This window comes from Coenobita brevimanus, chromosome 20, assembly GCF_032717465.1.
Source record: "Coenobita brevimanus isolate Jiangsu-jjx chromosome 20, ASM3271746v2, whole genome shotgun sequence".
Taxonomy (NCBI): Eukaryota; Metazoa; Arthropoda; class Malacostraca; order Decapoda; family Coenobitidae; genus Coenobita; species Coenobita brevimanus.
In genome coordinates, this window is record NC_136973.1 from 18205376 (window position 1) to 18222383 (window position 17008).

At 43.0% G+C, this 17008-nt stretch overlaps 1 non-coding gene across 1 annotated transcript; it reads left to right on the forward strand.

Annotated features, from left to right (window-relative positions):
* The first annotated feature begins 5802 nt into the window (after positions 1–5802).
* On the forward strand, positions 5803–5921 carry LOC145392013 (5S ribosomal RNA). Its single transcript, XR_013895946.1, has one exon. It is a non-coding gene; the product is annotated as a 5S ribosomal RNA (ribosomal RNA).
* Positions 5922–17008: the final 11087 nt, after the last annotated feature.

Here is a 17008-nt window from a genome sequence, read left to right on the forward strand (position 1 = left end):
AATCATACAGTAGGCCTACTGCATTGTTTTGAAGAAACTCCCCGTCTTAAAAGGGTTTGCAGAAGAATATTTCTTTCAGTGACTTACAATACCTCGAAAATTAAATAGCATAACTTTCATTCATCCACACAGGTACATAAAACTGATATTTACTCATCTTAGAAAAAAAAAAGGAAAAGTAAAGACAGTAGCTTGCAATGAAGTGGAACCATGGGTACATGCTTTTAATACCCTTGTTATTCTGTTAATGAAAAAAAAAAAGTACATAATACTCTTCAATCAAAATCATAAATGTTTTGTAGAAATACATATGCAGGATATATAAATATACAGAAAAAAATAGTTGACTATTTCGAAACTGGAGTAAACATTTATGTCTTAGTTGCAAAAGAGTTGAAATGCAAGCATGATTTAATTACACATTACTCAGAAGTTTGAATTCCACTAAAATGTTTGGTATTATGCTTTGCTAAAAAAAAAAAACACACAGTGGTCTTATTTCCACTAAACATTATGCCTTGGTAAAAAAAAAAATATACTGTGGCCTTATTTCCACTAAGCATTATCCATCACAGAACAGTTTTACAAGCAGATTAACCCTCTGACAGGGCTAATGACAGTATGACACTTGTTATATTGAGTAATCCTAGACGATTATATCGAGCAGATATAAAACTACAGGCACTAAAAGGGTTTAACAACTGTACTCGATCACCCCTTTTGATGGCAGTGGTGTCCCATTCCAGAAATTTGGACTTTTTTCTGATACTGATCCAAGATTTCCCTAGATTTCCCTAAATTTTTCCATTTCCCTAGATTTGTCACTAAAATCATTCAGATTCTCCAATCTTGTGAAATTTCCCCCCAGAATGGGAACGCTGGTATTAAGTGACCCAGCGCTTTGTATCGAGCCGTTTCTGGACCACGCTTCGCTTTGCTGGCAGGCCACGATTTATGTGTGATTAATGCGTCGACGCTGGAATCTCTACGGAAAATACCCGACGCATTTTTCTTACTGTAAAAACCAGTGGGAAAAAGTTGGGACCAAACACCTCTTCAGAAATTTTTAATAGATGTGAAATTGAAAGAGGTCCATCTGAGACCCAATTCGACCATCCTGCCAAGTTTCATCTAAGTAATTCTCCCAGTTTCAGCTACACACACACACACACACACACACACACACACACACACACACACACACACACACACACACACACACACACTCACACACACTCAAACAGTTAGGTATATATTTAGTGTGTGTGTGTGTGTGTGTGTGTGTGTGTGTGTGTGTGTGTGTGTGTGTGTGTGTGTTATTAGTAACAGTTTGGGAAGTGTCCTCTTTTGCTAAAAAAAAAATTATGCCTCTCTATCATTCGAATTAGGAAGACATTGAGATGAAAGAGTAAATTACGATTATAAATCTCTTCCAGTGTGTAAAGCCTTCTATTTGTAGTATTTAAAAGTGCGGTAGTGTTAAAAGAAAATAAACTAGAGGGACACTCAGTGGAGCGCATCTCTCCGACAAGGGCAACGTAATTTCCAAACCACTGTTCGTAATGGGTTAGGTTTTCTCACCATATTTTAGGGTTTCGCAAAAAACGTTTTCCTGGTCCAGCATCTACAGTATAATACGATCCGGGTCGGTGCCAAAAGTTGATCAATTGTTCCCTGGGACACGGACTATCTACCCACCAAATTTGGTCCAAATCCCTCTTTTAGCTTTTGAGTAATCCTGCTAACAGACAAACAAACTTATAAACAAACAGGAATGAAAAGATACTCTCCATGCCTGAGAGAATAATACCTTATATAACGGAAAGTATTAACTGTTTTTTTCACCACAAAATTACCTTCAAACATATTCCATCAACCACACTCCAGATTACACATTAAATTTCCAGTCTTCACCTTATTAACCCACACTTGCTGTTCTTCCCTCAAGCCTGTATCAAGCATAACTAAGCCAGACTTGTAATGATGACGCCTTGTAACTCTGTCTTTCACATCCCCAGCACCACTGCCTTATAACTTGTATTATAATGTTTGGTATGGTCAGGCTGGGTAGTATGAGGCTTTGTTTATGTCGCAAAGATCGGTGTTGTTGTCGATAGGGAGATGTGTGTGTGTGTGTGTGTGTGTGTGTGTGTGTGTGTGTGTGTGTGTGTGTGTGTGTGTGTGTGTGTGTGTGTGTGTGTGTGTGTGTGTGTGTGTGTGTGCGCGCGTGTGTGTTATTCCTCTCTCTCTCTCTCTCTCTCTCTCTCTCTCTCTCTCTCTCTCTCTCACCCACATCACCGCACCAGCTAAGGATGCAAGGGAGTGTGAATGCAGAAATGAGTGTGCAGTTTAATTAACAAACTTTTCCCTGCACTGATTCCGTATTTCATCTTGTGTCTGAGGAGGCGTAGTGAATTCCTCTCAGTTTTGTTGATGTGAAATAAGGAAACAGTTCATAGAAAAAATAATATACTTCTTATAATGAATGTTTGGGGAAATACATTGATAATACTGTCTATGAGTTATTTGGGAGGAGCATGTGGCGTTACGTGGAGAGACAGACTAATAAATGAGGAAGTGAAGGAGCGTTGTGGTGTGGATGTGGATGTGATAGAAAGCGTTAGGGGAAATACACTGAGGTGGTTTGGCCGTGTGGAGAGGATGGAGAGCGAGAGACTAACGAGGTGAGTATATGTGAGTGCGGTGGAGGGGGGGGGGAGGGAGAGGCAGGCCAAGGATGAGTTGGAAGGATGTGGTGGAGAGGCATATGAAAGAGGAGTGTGTGTGAGCCGGGAGCAGGGCAGTGAAAATGGAGAGGGACAGGACGACATGGAGGCGATTTGTTTGTGGCCACCTCTTACGGGATTAAGGCGTGTGGCAATAGATAGATAGATAGTATTGTCTATTAAATGTAGTCTTACAATATTTTTCCTGAACTCTATACATTTGTTGACATGTAAATTATATCAGGCTTTTATCCTTCTCCATCCCATTTCTGTCTACTCCCTCCTTCCTTGCTCTTACTCTCTCCTTCCTTGCTCTTACTCCCTCCTTCCTTGCTCCTACTCCCTCCTTCCTTGCTCTTACTCCCTCCTTCCTTGCTCTTACTCCCTCCTTCCTTGCTCTTACTCCCTCCTTCCTTGCTCATACTCCCTCCTTCCTTGCTCATACTCCCTCCTTCCTTGCTCTTACTCCCTCCTTCCTTGCTCTTACTCCCTCCTTCCTTGCTCTTACTCCCTCCTTCCTTGCTCATACTCCCTCCTTCCTTGCTCATACTCCCTCCTTCCTTGCTCTTACTCCCTCCTTCCTTGCTCATACTCCCTCCTTCCTTGCTCTTACTCCCTCCTTCCTTGCTCCTGCTCCCTCCTTCCTTGCTCTTACTCCCTCCTTCCTTGCTCATACTCCCTCCTTCCTTGCTCTTACTCCCTCCTTCCTTGCTCATACTCCTTCCTTCCTTGCTCATACTCCCTCCTTCCTTGCTCCTGCTCCCTCCTTCCTTGCTCTTACTCCCTCCTTCCTTGCTCATACTCCCTCCTTCCTTGCTCTTACTCCCTCCTTCCTTGCTCCTGCTCCCTCCTTCCTTGCTCTTACTCCCTCCTTCCTTGCTCTTACTCCCTCCTTCCTTGCTCTTACTCCCTCCTTCCTTGCTCTTGCTCCCTCCTTCCTTGCTCATACTCCCTCCTTCCTTGCTCTTGCTCCCTCCTTCCTTGCTCAATGCTCATACTCCCTCCTTCCTTGCTCTTACTCCCTTCTTCCTTGCTCTTACTCCCACCTTCCTTGCTCCTGCTCCCTCCTTCCTTGCTCCTGCTCCCTCATCTGGTCTTTCCTTAGGTCTTCTTCAGCTTCTTCCCGCGTCTCTTCCGTGTCATTTCCCTCGTCTGTCTTTCAGCTTGTGGTTGCTCTCTTCCCCTTGCAATCTGTCTTCGTCCACATCCTCTTTCACTCTCTCTCCATTCTCACTTTCCTCTCCCTCCTCTTTTCCCTCTTTCTCCATTCATGCATTCATGCTTGCTTCGTTTACTCCTTCCCTCTCTCTCTCTCTCTCTCCGTCTCTATCTCCTTCCTCCACTCATGCCTTCCTTTTTTCTCTGTTTGTGTATTGTTTCATTCCCTATCCCTCCCTTCTTTCTCCATCAGTGCATCGATTCTCTCTCTCTCTCTCTCTCTCCCAAGTGTTACAAGGTAATGGGTCCTCTGCCAGACCTATAACAGTGTTGGTGATATCAGTTACCCAAATTACCCCCTATTACACTAATGACAGCAATTAGGGCACACAGCGTAATTAAACAGCAAGAAAGTTGTGTGTCTGGGTCCTGTATTCTTATCTGACGCTCCTTAATACCTTTACCTGAGCGATTTATTTTATTTATTCCTCCTCACTGTCTTCATCTGTGTTACGTAAATACTTTCAATATCGCCATATTCTGCATAAATAAAGTGCAGAAGGATACTAACAAACCATACACGAAAATAAATCGCTAAGGAAGAGGTGTTAGGGAGCTTCCTTAACCGTATTTCTTTAATTTATGTTGCGCGTGAGATCGCTTGAAAATGTGTTATGTTACTGACTGCGTTCCCTTAGGCCTGAAAATGAGAGAGAGAGAGAGAGAGAGAGAGAGAGAGAGAGAGAGAGAGAGAGAGAGAGAGAGAGAGAGAGAGAGAGAGAGAGAGAGAGCATCATTTCCCTGCTATTGTGATGGAGAGAGAGAGAGAGAGAGAGAGAGAGAGAGAGAGAGAGAGAGAGAGAGAGAGAGCATCATTTCCCTGCTATTGTGATGGAGAGAGAGAGAGAGAGAGAGAGAGAGAGACTCCATCATTTCCCTGCTACTGTGAGTACATTTTCTCTGATGTCTTGCTATGGGAACGCGACGCCTCTGAAGGTCTAAGGTGAGCTTCGACTGGTGATTCCTGGCTCCCATTTCTCCCTGTCCTCCCTTGCAGTCTGATATTCTCCCTTCCTGATATTGTCGTCTTTTTGCAGCTTATTTCACATAGGTCGATGACAGGAGCAGAACAATGCATCGACTCTGCATCCTTTCCAAAGCACTTCTTCGTGACTAGTACTATATTCTCCCCATCTGCCCTGTGATCTGTTTCCCTCGTCGCCTTTCGTATGTGTCGGAGATTTTCTTCTTTTTGCAACTCATTGTGTGTGTGTGTGTGTGTGTGTGTGTGTGTGTGTGTGTGTGTGTGTAAAGGCTTCATGGCCGAAGAGATGATCCAGATGATTTCACGTAGCTCTGTGAAAAAAAAAAAAAATAATAATAACAATTTGACTCAACATCCTCTCTATAGCACTTCTTCGTGACTAGTACCATATTCTAATCATACTTCTGCCCACATATTCTGGAGGAGGCATTAAGTGATTGGTCTGTCCTTGCGTGTGTGCGTGCGTGCTTTCATTGGTACGTGCGTGCGTCCGTGACACTTTTCTGGGCGCGATATCTCCTGAACCCCTCGACGGATTTCGACCAAACTTTTGTCAGTGATATAGCATGAAGGGACGATTAAATGATTAGGTCAGCAAGGTCAAGGAGTCAAAGGTAAAGGTCATATGGGGTCGACTTAATTTATCTTTAGTCTGTTTTCAACCCACAGTGAATTCTGTCACTGAGGCTGGTTATTGTGGCTGTTTGGCGTGTCCACGTGTATGGTTTTGGCGGCGGCACACCGAGGGACGCTTGTGTTGACAGCTCGGGGGCTGAGTTCTCGGCGTTTCATTCCTCATTTAATTGTATTGGTGATGTACAGGGGGGGGGGTAATAATGTCTCTCCACATTTTCGTTGCATATTTCTGAAACTGCCAACGGCCATACCACGTTGAGTACACCGCTTCCCGTTCGATCAGCGAAGTTAAGCAACGTTGGGTCTGGTTAGTACTTGGATGGGTGACCGCCTGGGAACACCAGATGCTGTTGGCATCCCTACGTGTCAAGTGGGGTTGGTGGAGGATTAGTGCCCCTCCCTGTAAAACAATTAACTCCAAGCCATTGGCCACCCCGTCTGGGATACATGGCGTCTGGCAATGATGATGATGATTTCTGAAACATCTGACTATCTATCTATTGCCAGACGCCTTAATCCCGTAAGGGGTGGCCACAAACAAATCGCCTTCATGTCGCCCAGCCCCCCGCCATTTCACTGCCCTGCTCCCAGCTCACACCCTCCTCTCTCATATACCTCTCCATCCCATCCCTCCATCTCATCCTTGGCCTCCCCCTCGCTCTCCCCCCCTCCACCTCACTCACATACTCTTCTCGTCAGTCTCTCACTCTCTGAAACACATAATGCTAAACAGTCAGTTGGTTTGGAAGGCTGCCTCACTGGGTTGTAAAAGTCATCGCTCACTGTCTCGTTATTTATCGTTAGCATCGGTATTAGTGTTGTGAATATTCCTACGCTGGATGTGATGTGGTGAAGACGGAAAAAACATTGTTGTTGGTATGACTGGCCACACAGGAGGAGGAGGAGGAAAGAAGGAGAGAGGAGGAGGAGGAGGATGAAAGAAGGAGAGAGGAGGAGGAGGAAAAGGGGAGAGAGGAGGAGGAGGAGAAGGAGGTGAAGGAAAGAGGAGGAGGAGGAGGAAAAAAGGAGAGAGGAGGAGGAGGAGGAAAGAAGGAGAGAGGAGGAGGAGGAGGAGGAAAAAAGGAAAGAGGAGGAGGAGGAGGAAAGAAGGGGAGAGAAGAAGAGGAGGAAAGAAGGGAAAAGGAAGAATGAACAGAGGAGGAGGAGGAGGAAATAAGGAGAGGAGAAGGAGGAGGAGGAAATAAGGAGAGGAGGAGGAGGAGGAGGAGGAGGAGGAGGAAATAAGGAGAGGAGGAGAAGGAGGAGGAGGAAATAAGGAGAGGAGGAGGAGGAGGAAATAAGGAGAGGAGGAGGAGGAGGAAATAAGGAGAGGAGGAGGAGGAGGAGGAGGAAATAAGGAGAGGAGGAGGAGGAGAAAATAAGGAGAGGAGGAGGAGGAGGAAATAGGGAGAGGAGGAGGAGGAGGAAATAAGGAGAGGAGGAGGAGGAGGAAATAAGGAGAGGAGGAGGAGGAGGAAATAAGGAGAGGAGGAGGAGGAGGAAATAAGGAGAGGAGGAGGAGGAGGAAATAAGGAGAGGAGGAGGAGGAGGAAATAAGGAGAGGAGGAGGAGGAGGAAATAAGGAGAGGAGGAGGAGGAGGAAATAAGGAGAGGAGGAGGAGGAGGAAATAAGGACAGGAGGAGGAGGAAGAAATAAGGAGAGGAGGAGAAGGAGGAGGAGGAAATAAGGAGAGGAGGAGGAGGAGGAGGAAAGAAGAGAGAGTAGGAATGATGAAGGATCAGAGGAGAGAATACCTATAATATTATGCGAGAAAAGAATGACCTTCATTATAGAGCTGGCAGAGAAAATACGAATTTTGGTAATATGAAAAACGATGCGGGAGAACAACGGCGAGGAGGAGGAGGAAGAGGAGGAGGAGGAGGAAAGGGATGGAAGGAAGGAAGAAGAGAGGAAAGGAAAAATATCAAGGAACTTAAAAACCTGGATGAATAAGCCGATGACCAGAAAAAAAAAAAAAAAAAAGAGAATTACTAATGAAGAGAAGAACAGACGAGATGTAGAAAGGATGAAAAATTATGTGGTAAAATTTGTCTAGCTAAATGGACGTCTGTGTGATTATTGATAGCAGTGTGTGTGTGTGTGTGTGTGTGTGTGTGTGTGTGTGTGTGTGTGTGTGTGTGTGTGTGTACCTGTCTATCGATCTGTCTATATATACCGATCCATCTATATGTCTGTCCTTCTATTTATCTATCTCTATTTACAGAGAGAGAGAGAGAGAGAGAGAGAGAGAGAGAGAGAGAGAGAGACAGACAGACAGACAGACAGACAGACAGAAGACAGAGACAGAGACAGAGACAGAGAGAGACAGAGAGACAGAGAGAGACAGAGAGACAGAGAGAGACAGAGAGAGAATAATAAGTTTAACTCAGTAAATATAAGGACAGTGGCCCTCCCTTAGGACAGTACATAACATTGGCAATGTTTAGAGTTCAAGGCACCTCCAATTACCGTAATGAAGGTAACTGGGAGGCTCATTACATCCATTAAGTAGGGGGTGAGTATTAGATGACTGGGATGAGGGCAAAACATAAGTTAACCTCTCTCTCTCTCTCTCTCTCTCTCTCTCTCTCTTACTAATCGACACACACATTCCAAAATTACTACATCGGCCCAAATGCCCACCGTCCATATTGAATACTGTAGTGGTAATGGCGGGGTGTTTTTGTGACGTGGTAGATGTTGAGTGTGTGTGTGTGTGTGTGTGTGTGTGTGAGCGAGAAGAGAGTATCGCCTACAGTTTATTCACTTGGCTCAGATTTTCGTCCTTGTACAGCTTATTTCACGTAGCTCAGTGGCAGGAAAGGATAATGCTGGGGATCTGTAGCCTTTCTATGACGCTTCTTCGTGACTAGCATTATATTCCAGTATTTACCTCTTGCTACAGTTCATTATTCAAGACCGAAAGATGGCGGTTTTGGGGGAGAGAGAGAGAGAGAGAGAGAGAGAGAGAGGAGGGAACGATAAGAAAACACCGACAAATATATAATACATAGAGAGAGGGGGAGGGAGAAGAAAGGAAGGAACGATATGAAAATACAGAATAATAATAATGAGAGAGAGAGAGAGAGAGAGAGAGAGAGAGAGAGAGAGAGAGCGGCGCCTGTTCGCCTCCGTGGCTTGGACCCTGTGTGTGGGTCATTGTGCTCTGGTCTTTATTTTTCCCTCTCTCTCGTGGCCATGTTTTCCCCAATTTTTTTTATATGGGAAAGAGAGGCTTCTGATGGGATTAGCTGAGGTCTGTTCCTGTCTGCCTTTTCTGCTTATCTGCCTTTGTGGTCTGTTCATCGGAAATAAATCGCTAAGGAAAAGGTGTTAGGGAGCATTTACCCGATGATAATAATGAATTGCAGACGGGTTTGGGAAGGAGGGAAGGTTACTCTGCTTTACGCCCGTTGCTCCCTAACACCTCTTCCTTAACGATTTATTTTTGGATACGGCTGGCCAATATCCTTTAGCCTGTTATTTATGCAGAGTTTGGCGATATTAGAAAGATTTATGTAACACGGAGGTGGACAATAAGGTGTAGTAAGCAAAATAAATCTCTTAGGAAAAGGTGTTAGGGAGCTTCCTTAACCGACGAGAATACGTCTACATAACCTTGTGTGCTGCTGGTTGAATAGGGATACGGGGGAAACAAATTTTGCCCGACAGCCTGACCAGCACGAGAAAGAGCTGTTTCTTCCAGTGTCGTGCTGAATACATTTACTATAACCTTTTCACCTTAACCTGGCCCAGATTTTCGTCCTTTGGGCCTTTTATTTCACGTTCAGTGTTGGAAAAACACAACCCTACGGCTGTACATCCTCTCCTCAGCACTTCTTCGTGACTAGCATCATATTCCAGTGTTAATCTATTGTTACATCTCAGGATTGAAGATGGAGAGATGGCAATTTTAGGCCAAGTTAGAGTAGAAGGAGTATAACACCCCATCTGTTTCCAAATATGATAAATGTATATGTTTGTGCCATAGATACCTACCCATTTACCCAAGCGTGAATACTGGGTAGTTACCAAGCTTGTAGCCACTTACCTGCTGCATAGCCATCATCATCATCATCATCATCATCATAGCCCATGTATGTTATGTTCATTCTCCCACACCTTCCTGCTGGTATCCCTTCAGTCCATATTTTCCTTCCCTTTAAGCATCATCTTGTGTGTCCTTTAGTTTTCTCCTTAATGCCTCACGATTTATTTCACCTCAGTGATCAATTATTCTTAAATTATGTGTCTCTTTTTATAGCTTATTCTCACTATTTCCAGCCTGTTCTGTTACACCTGCATCATTTTTAGTGTCAGGGCTGCTGATTTCCTTTCTGTGTATCATTTATTTACCCTTTATTATCCAGGAAAGTTGAGGTTAGGTTAGGGTTATTTATATAGTATCAGGTTGGGTTAGTTTGTTCGTTAGGTTAATCTGTTAGGTTAGCTTTGGTTAGAGTATACAAAAAAAAAAAAAAAAAAAAAAAAAAAAAAACGATCATCTTCGAAGAGAAATCCTCAGCGCGTAGTGCAAAGGTGATAAGTATAATGGAGAATTCTGCGTCAGGAATAAATACAGTCTCCCTTGTTTTCTTTCCCAGGATGATTAAAATTGACTGAAGGTAGCAAGAATTAAAGATTGCATCCTAAAACCTTTAACTGCAAAGTAGGATACAAATTCCTAATTACTGAAGGTCATTTATGGAACACCTGTGGATATTAGGTATTGTCAGCCTGCGTACCATATTACAGAACGCAGTTAGCAATCATGTAGGGAGGCCAAATGCGTCCCATCATCATCATCAATCAAAAACCATTATCATAAATATGGGGGTTGCTTCCCTGTCTGCGATATCAGGTTTAAGCATAAGGCCGAAAATTCAGTATACGTTAGGGGATTGAAGGAGTTACAGATCTGTTGCTGACAAGTCCGTACCATTTGCTAGCTGTCACGGGCTGTTATGGGTGGGAGTTCTGCATCACTAACCCATAAAGTGGCCCCACTGGACGCGGACGGGTATGGGCATGAACTTCTATGGATTGCAGTGATGCAGAACTCCCGCCCGCGCCAGCAAGCATCGGTGTGGACGTGACCTAACCCTGGCAGATGTAGTCCATACTAAGTAGAATAACCCCTTGTTTCAGAGTGAGGATGGCCGTGAACATGGTTATACCCCTTCTCATCCCACTGGAGGAAAACCTGCATAACAGTAAGTAGGCTACCTCTGTGGCCTCCCTCTTATTACTTAATGTTTCCTTCATCTTACTTCTTCCCTACACAGTCCCGTCTATCGCTGCTCTCATTGTAGTTCATCTCACCGTGTCTTTCATTTAACTTACAGTTACTATATATATATATATATATATATATATATATATATATATATATATATATATATATATATATATATATATATATATATATATATATATATATATATATATATATATATATATATATATATATATATATATATATATATATATATATTTGTATGTATATATATATATATGTATGTATGTATATGTGCGTGGATGTAGTACGATTGAGGCTAAAAGGGAGGAGATTGGGAGAATGTTTGTGAGAAGAAAGTTGGATGTGTTAGCTTTGAGTGAAACGAAGATGAAAGGGAAGGGGGAATCTATGTTTGGAAGTGTGAACGGAAGATTGCCAGGTGTTGATAGAGGAAGGGCAAGAGAAGGTGTGGCCTTGTTAGTGAGTCCGGAAGTACAGCAATGTGTGATTGAATGGAAGGAGGTGTCATCGAGACTGATATGGGTGAAAGCGAAATTTGAACGTGAGTTGTGGGTGTTTGTGAGTGCATATGGGCCTGGTAGTGAAAGGGATGAACAAGAGAGGGAGTCTTTCTGGAATGATGTTGATGAGTGTCTGCAGAGTTCTGGAGCGAATGTGAATGTGGTAATGATGGGAGATCTGAATGCTAGAGTGGGAAATGTAGCAGTTGAAGGCGTAGTTGGTATGCATGGTGTGCCTGGAAGAAATGAAAATGGGGAACGAATGATAGCGATGTGTGTTGAGCGAGAGATGGTGATTGGGAATACGCTGTTTGAGAAGAAAGATATTTATAAGTATACATGGGTTAGACAGGAGGGTGGAAGGGTTGTTGATAGAGCCTTGATGGACTATGTGGTTGTGTCTAGGAATGTAATAGGAAGATTGTTGGATGTGAGAGTTCTGAGAGGGGAGGGTGGAGGTATGTCTGACCACTACCTGGTGGAGGGAAAGTTAAGAGTAGGTAAGAGATGGGTGAGAGCTAGGAGAGTTAGGTGTGGCAGGGAGGTTTTGAAAGTGAGCAAGTTGGATAAAAGAGAGAAAAAGATAGAGTATCAGGAGAAATTGAAAGATGAGTGGAACGCAGTGAAAGATCGGGAAAATGGCAGCGTGGAGGAGGAATGGCAGTTGTTTAAGAATGCTGTGGTGGGGCATGCAGAAGAGGTGTGTGGTGTGAGACGTGTGGGTGGTGGTGTAAGAAAAGGAAGTGAATGGTGGTGCGAGGAAGTAAGTATGGCTGTGGCTGAGAAGAGACATGCATATGAAGTGTGGCTGCAGAGGAAGGATGAGATGTCATATGAAAGGTATAAGGAAAAGAGGAATAGAGCGAGAAGGGCTGTGCGTGATGCTAAAGTGGCAGCAGATGAGAGGTGGGGTAGGCGGCTGACAGAGAATTTTCAACAGAATAAGAAAATGTTTTGGAAGGAGGTGAAAAGGGTGCGAAAGGGAGAGTCTGGGAAGGAAGAACGAGTAAAAGCAGAGGATGGAAGGATGTTAATTGAGATGGATGCAGTAAGGAAGAGATGGGCAGAGTATTTTGAAAGATTGTTAAATGTTGAGGAGGAAAGGGTGGCTGAGACTGTGGCGGATGGAAGGGTGCAAGGAATAAATGTGTTGGGAGAGTTGAATGATTCTTTTATCACGAAGGAGGAAGTGGAGAAGGCAGTAAAGGAGATGAAAACAGGGAAAGCTGCAGGTATGGATGGGTGTGCTGTGGAATGCCTGAAGGGTGGTGGAGTGACTATTGTTGACTGGTTAGTAAGATTGTTGAATGTGTGCTTTGAGAAAGGTATGGTGCCGGTTGACTGGGCAAGTGCTTGTGTGGTCCCGTTGTTTAAAGGCAAGGGTGATAAGTATGAATGTACTAGCTTTAGGGGTATAAGTCTGTTGAGTGTTGTAGGTAAGGTGTATGGTAGAGTGTTAATTATGAGAGTTAGAGAGGGTACAGAGGGAGTGATTAGTGATGAGCAATGTGGCTTTAGGAGAGGGAGGGGATGTGTTGATCAGGTGTTTGCTGTGAGACAGGTGTGTGAAAAGTATTTAGAGAAAGGCAAGTATGTGTTTTGGGCATTTATGGATTTAGAGAAAGCGTATGATAGAGTTGATAGGGAGGCTTTGTGGACTGTTTTAAGACTGTATGGACTTGATGGTAGGTTACTAAAAGGGGTGAAAGGTTTTTATGTAAATAGTAGAGCGTGTGTAAGAGTGGGAAATGCTGTGAGTGATTGGTTTCCCGTGAGAGTGGGGCTGCAACAGGGATGTGTGGTGTCGCCTTGGTTATTTAATATTTACATGGATGGTGTTGTAAGGGAGGTGAATGCAAGAGATTTAGGTGGTCTGAGTCTGGTAAATGTTGATGGAGGAGAGTGGAATCTGAAGCAGCTGCTGTTTGCAGATGATACTGCACTGGTGACTGATTCAGAGGAGAGACTGAGACAGTTGGTAGAGGAGTTTGGAAGGGTGTGTGAAAGGAGGAAATTGAAAGTAAATGAGAATAAGAGTAAAGTGATGAAGTGTACGAGGTTTGATAGATGGTAGGGGGATGAATATAGTTTTGAATGGTGAGTTGCTTGAGGAGGTAGATTGTTTTAAATATCTAGGGTCACATGTTGCTGTGGATGGAAGAATAGATGCAGAGGTGAAGTTTAGAATAAATGAAGTAGGAAAGGTGCTGGGAGGAATGAAAAAAGTGTTTAAATGTCGTTCGCTTAGAATGGATGTAAAGAGAAGGCTGTATGAGGGTGTTGTGGTACCGACTGCATTATATGGGGCTGAAACATGGAATATGGGTGTAGCAGAGAGGAAAAGTTTGAATGTAATGGAGATGAGGTGTCTGAGGAGTATGTGTGGAGTGACGCGTATGGATCGGGTGCGAAATGATGAAGTGCGAAGGAGAACTGGAGTTGTTCTGGAGATGGCTGGTAGAGTTGAGCAGAGGGTGTTGCGATGGTTTGGGCATATGGAAAGAATGGATAATGAGCGATTGGTGAAAAAGATAACTAGATCTGATGTGAGAGGTGTAAGGCTGAGAGGAAGACCACGAATAGGATGGATGGACAGTGTGAAGAGAGCGCTGGATGCGAGAGGGATGTCTGTTGAGCAAGGAAGAGTGGCTGCGCGTGACAGAAATAAATGGAGAGAAATTGTGAATGAATAAGTGATGATGCAGCCCTGAGGGGATATTCTCCCGCATTTGGTCTGATCAGCTAGTCAGGTCAGGTGCAGGTAAGGGGATGGGTCTGTTATGATGTGGCAGGGGTAAACCAGTTCTGCTGTCGGGCCCTGCTGCGGATGTCACTGATTGCATTGCGCAGTTGACCCTTGTGCGGTGTGGTGTGGTGAGGATCTGTCTATTCTCCCCTTTGGGGCTAAGATGCGAATGAATGTGTTTGAATGGATGAGTAAATGGAGAGTGTGTCGTCCTGTCTCGGCTACCTCCCTTTCCTTGGGGGAAGCAGCCTAGATATATATATATATATATATATATATATATATATATATATATATATATATATATATTGTATATTGTTACATAGCCTATGATTTCATCATCCTTTGTATAATTCTAACGTACAGTATCCTGCACGTTTGATCACAATTCGCCTCGTGGCTTCCATAGTGACCAGGCTTGCGTGTTCTACCTCACTCCCCCCTTCTCCCCTTATAGTAGAGTAAGTCGTTCTTTCTGTTGTTCAGAGCAGGACTGTCAGCTCTTCCTCCCCTGTGCCTTCATTTCTGCGTCCTTCTTGCAAGTTGAATCAAGCTCTGCCAGCCCCTATATAATGAGCTCAGTCTCTGCATTAATTGCCACTTAGATCTACTCCTCATTTTGTTCACATCTCTGTCCTCCCCTGTATAGTGTATTTTTGTGAGTGCTCAGGAAGTCTCCAATCATCTAGCTGCTGTATAATTTGAGTATAAGTGTTATTACCATTTTTCTTGTACTGTATAGCCTGAGGCGTTGATTCGTAGGCCTGGTAGGGTCTTTGTGATTCATGTAGAGTTTTTGATGTCAGCCATTATTAATAATATTTTGTATCTGTAATAATATATCTTGCTTTAACTGAGCATTATCCGGTTTTCTCATTTATCAGGGCTGACTTAGATAAATTTGCTCTTGCTAAATTCATGTTAATAGAGGCTATTGTAGTTAACCATATATGTAACCTGTTTTGCCATTATATTATCCTTATGAGTCCTGAATGTTTAGTTGTTAGTTTGAGCATTAAACTTTAACTTGTAATTTTACCTAAGTCTTTTTTTTTTAACCTGGAACTTTGCGGGACAGTAGTGATTTTAGTATTCTCACTTGAAGTGTTCATTATCTCTCTCTGTTCCATAACATAAATTTGGCGACCTCTTATCAGGATATTCAGGATATTATCATAAGGATATTGCTTGATATTTTGTGACTGTGATTTATTCATGTTGTCTACTATTACTACTCTTGATGAAGCCAAAGATTTTTTGTCAAATGTGCAAATAGTGTGTGATGTAGAAAACAGAACAAAGAATGAACTTAAGCTTGTTGCTCAACAATTGGGAATTACTGTTCGCTCTCATCATTCTAAAGATCAAATTGTTGACATGATTAATAAAAGCTTGTTTAATGTAACTCCTCCAGATGAGCAAACGCAGATTGAAATAGCTAAGTTACAGCTAGCCCTGCAGGAGGCTCGTGCTAAGGAGGCTGAGTTTCAGGCTCGTGCTTAGGAGGCTGAGTTTCAGGCTCGTGCTAAGGAGGCTGAGGCTAATGAGGCTAGGTCTCAGGCTTGTATTCAGGAGGCACAGGCACAGGCTCAGGCACAAATTGAACTTGCTAGGATTCAGGCAGACCATGAGTATCGCATGAAACAAGGTGGAACTGGATCATCTAGCTCTGATTATTTTGATGTGGCTAAAAATGTTAAACTTGTCCCTCCTTTTAATGAATCTGATTTAACAAAGTATTTTCAGTTGTTTGAGAGGGTAGCTACAGGTTTTAATTGGCCCAAAAAGTATTGGCCAGTACTCCTTCAGACTGTTCTCACCGGTAAAGCTCAAGTAACTTATGCATCTTTGCCTCAGGATCATTCTGATAATTATGATGTAGTTAAGAGCTTGATTCTTAAGGCCTATGAGCTTGTTCCTGAAGCCTATAGAGTAAAATTTAGGACAACTTATAAGCAAGATAAGAAATCCCATGTTGAGTATGCAAAAATCAAAGAAGATCTGTTAGAGCAGTGATTAAATTCTAAGAATGTAAATTCTGATTTTGATAAATTTAAGCAGATGATTTTGCTGGAGGACTTCAAAAGGTGTATTAATAAAGATGTAAGCTTATATCTTGATGAGAAAAGAATAGATAATTTGTCTGATGCTGCAGTTTTAGCTGATGAATATGTTCTCACTCACAAGAGATATTCTAAAGAAAAAAGGAAAGCTGAGAGAAAGTACATTGCCTCTACTCAGAGTACAGGTAACAGGAAAGAGAATAAAGATGATGTTTCTCAGAAAGTAAATACCAGCTCCACCTCTAGATTTCAGAAAAGTAAATGTACTTATTGTAGGAAGCTTGGTCATTCTACGGAGAAATGTTTCAGGAGACAACGTGATGTGAACAAAAAGGAGTCTTTAAATATTCAGTCAATTGGTCTAGTGTCCACCCTTGAGAGTTCCCAGAATTCTTTAATCGAGTTAACTGAACCTACTTTGAGGGGTAAATTAAATTCTCATGATGAAGCTCCCGTTTTGAGCAGTAACGTGGGTGACACTCTCAAGAGTTCATGTGCTAATTTCCTGTCTGATGGTTTTGTCAGTCCTCTGGACAGTAATGGCAGGAAATCAGTTAAAATATATCGTGATACAGGTGCTTGCCAATCCCTTATGCTGACCAGTGTTCTAGGCTCTAATGTTAATTCCTCTGATGAAACTGTAATCTTACATGGTGTAGGGAATTATTACTTCTCTGTCCCTCTGTGCAGAGTGAATTTAGAGTCTGGTTTTGTTAATGGTTCCGTTATGGTTGGGTTGGTTGAGACACTCCCAATGTCAGGTGTAACTTTCTTACTTGGAAATGATATTGGTGGAAGTAAACTGTGTCCAGCTTCTCAGTTGTCTAGTGAACCAGTGACTGCGACCCAGGATTGTGATATCCCTGATGTGTT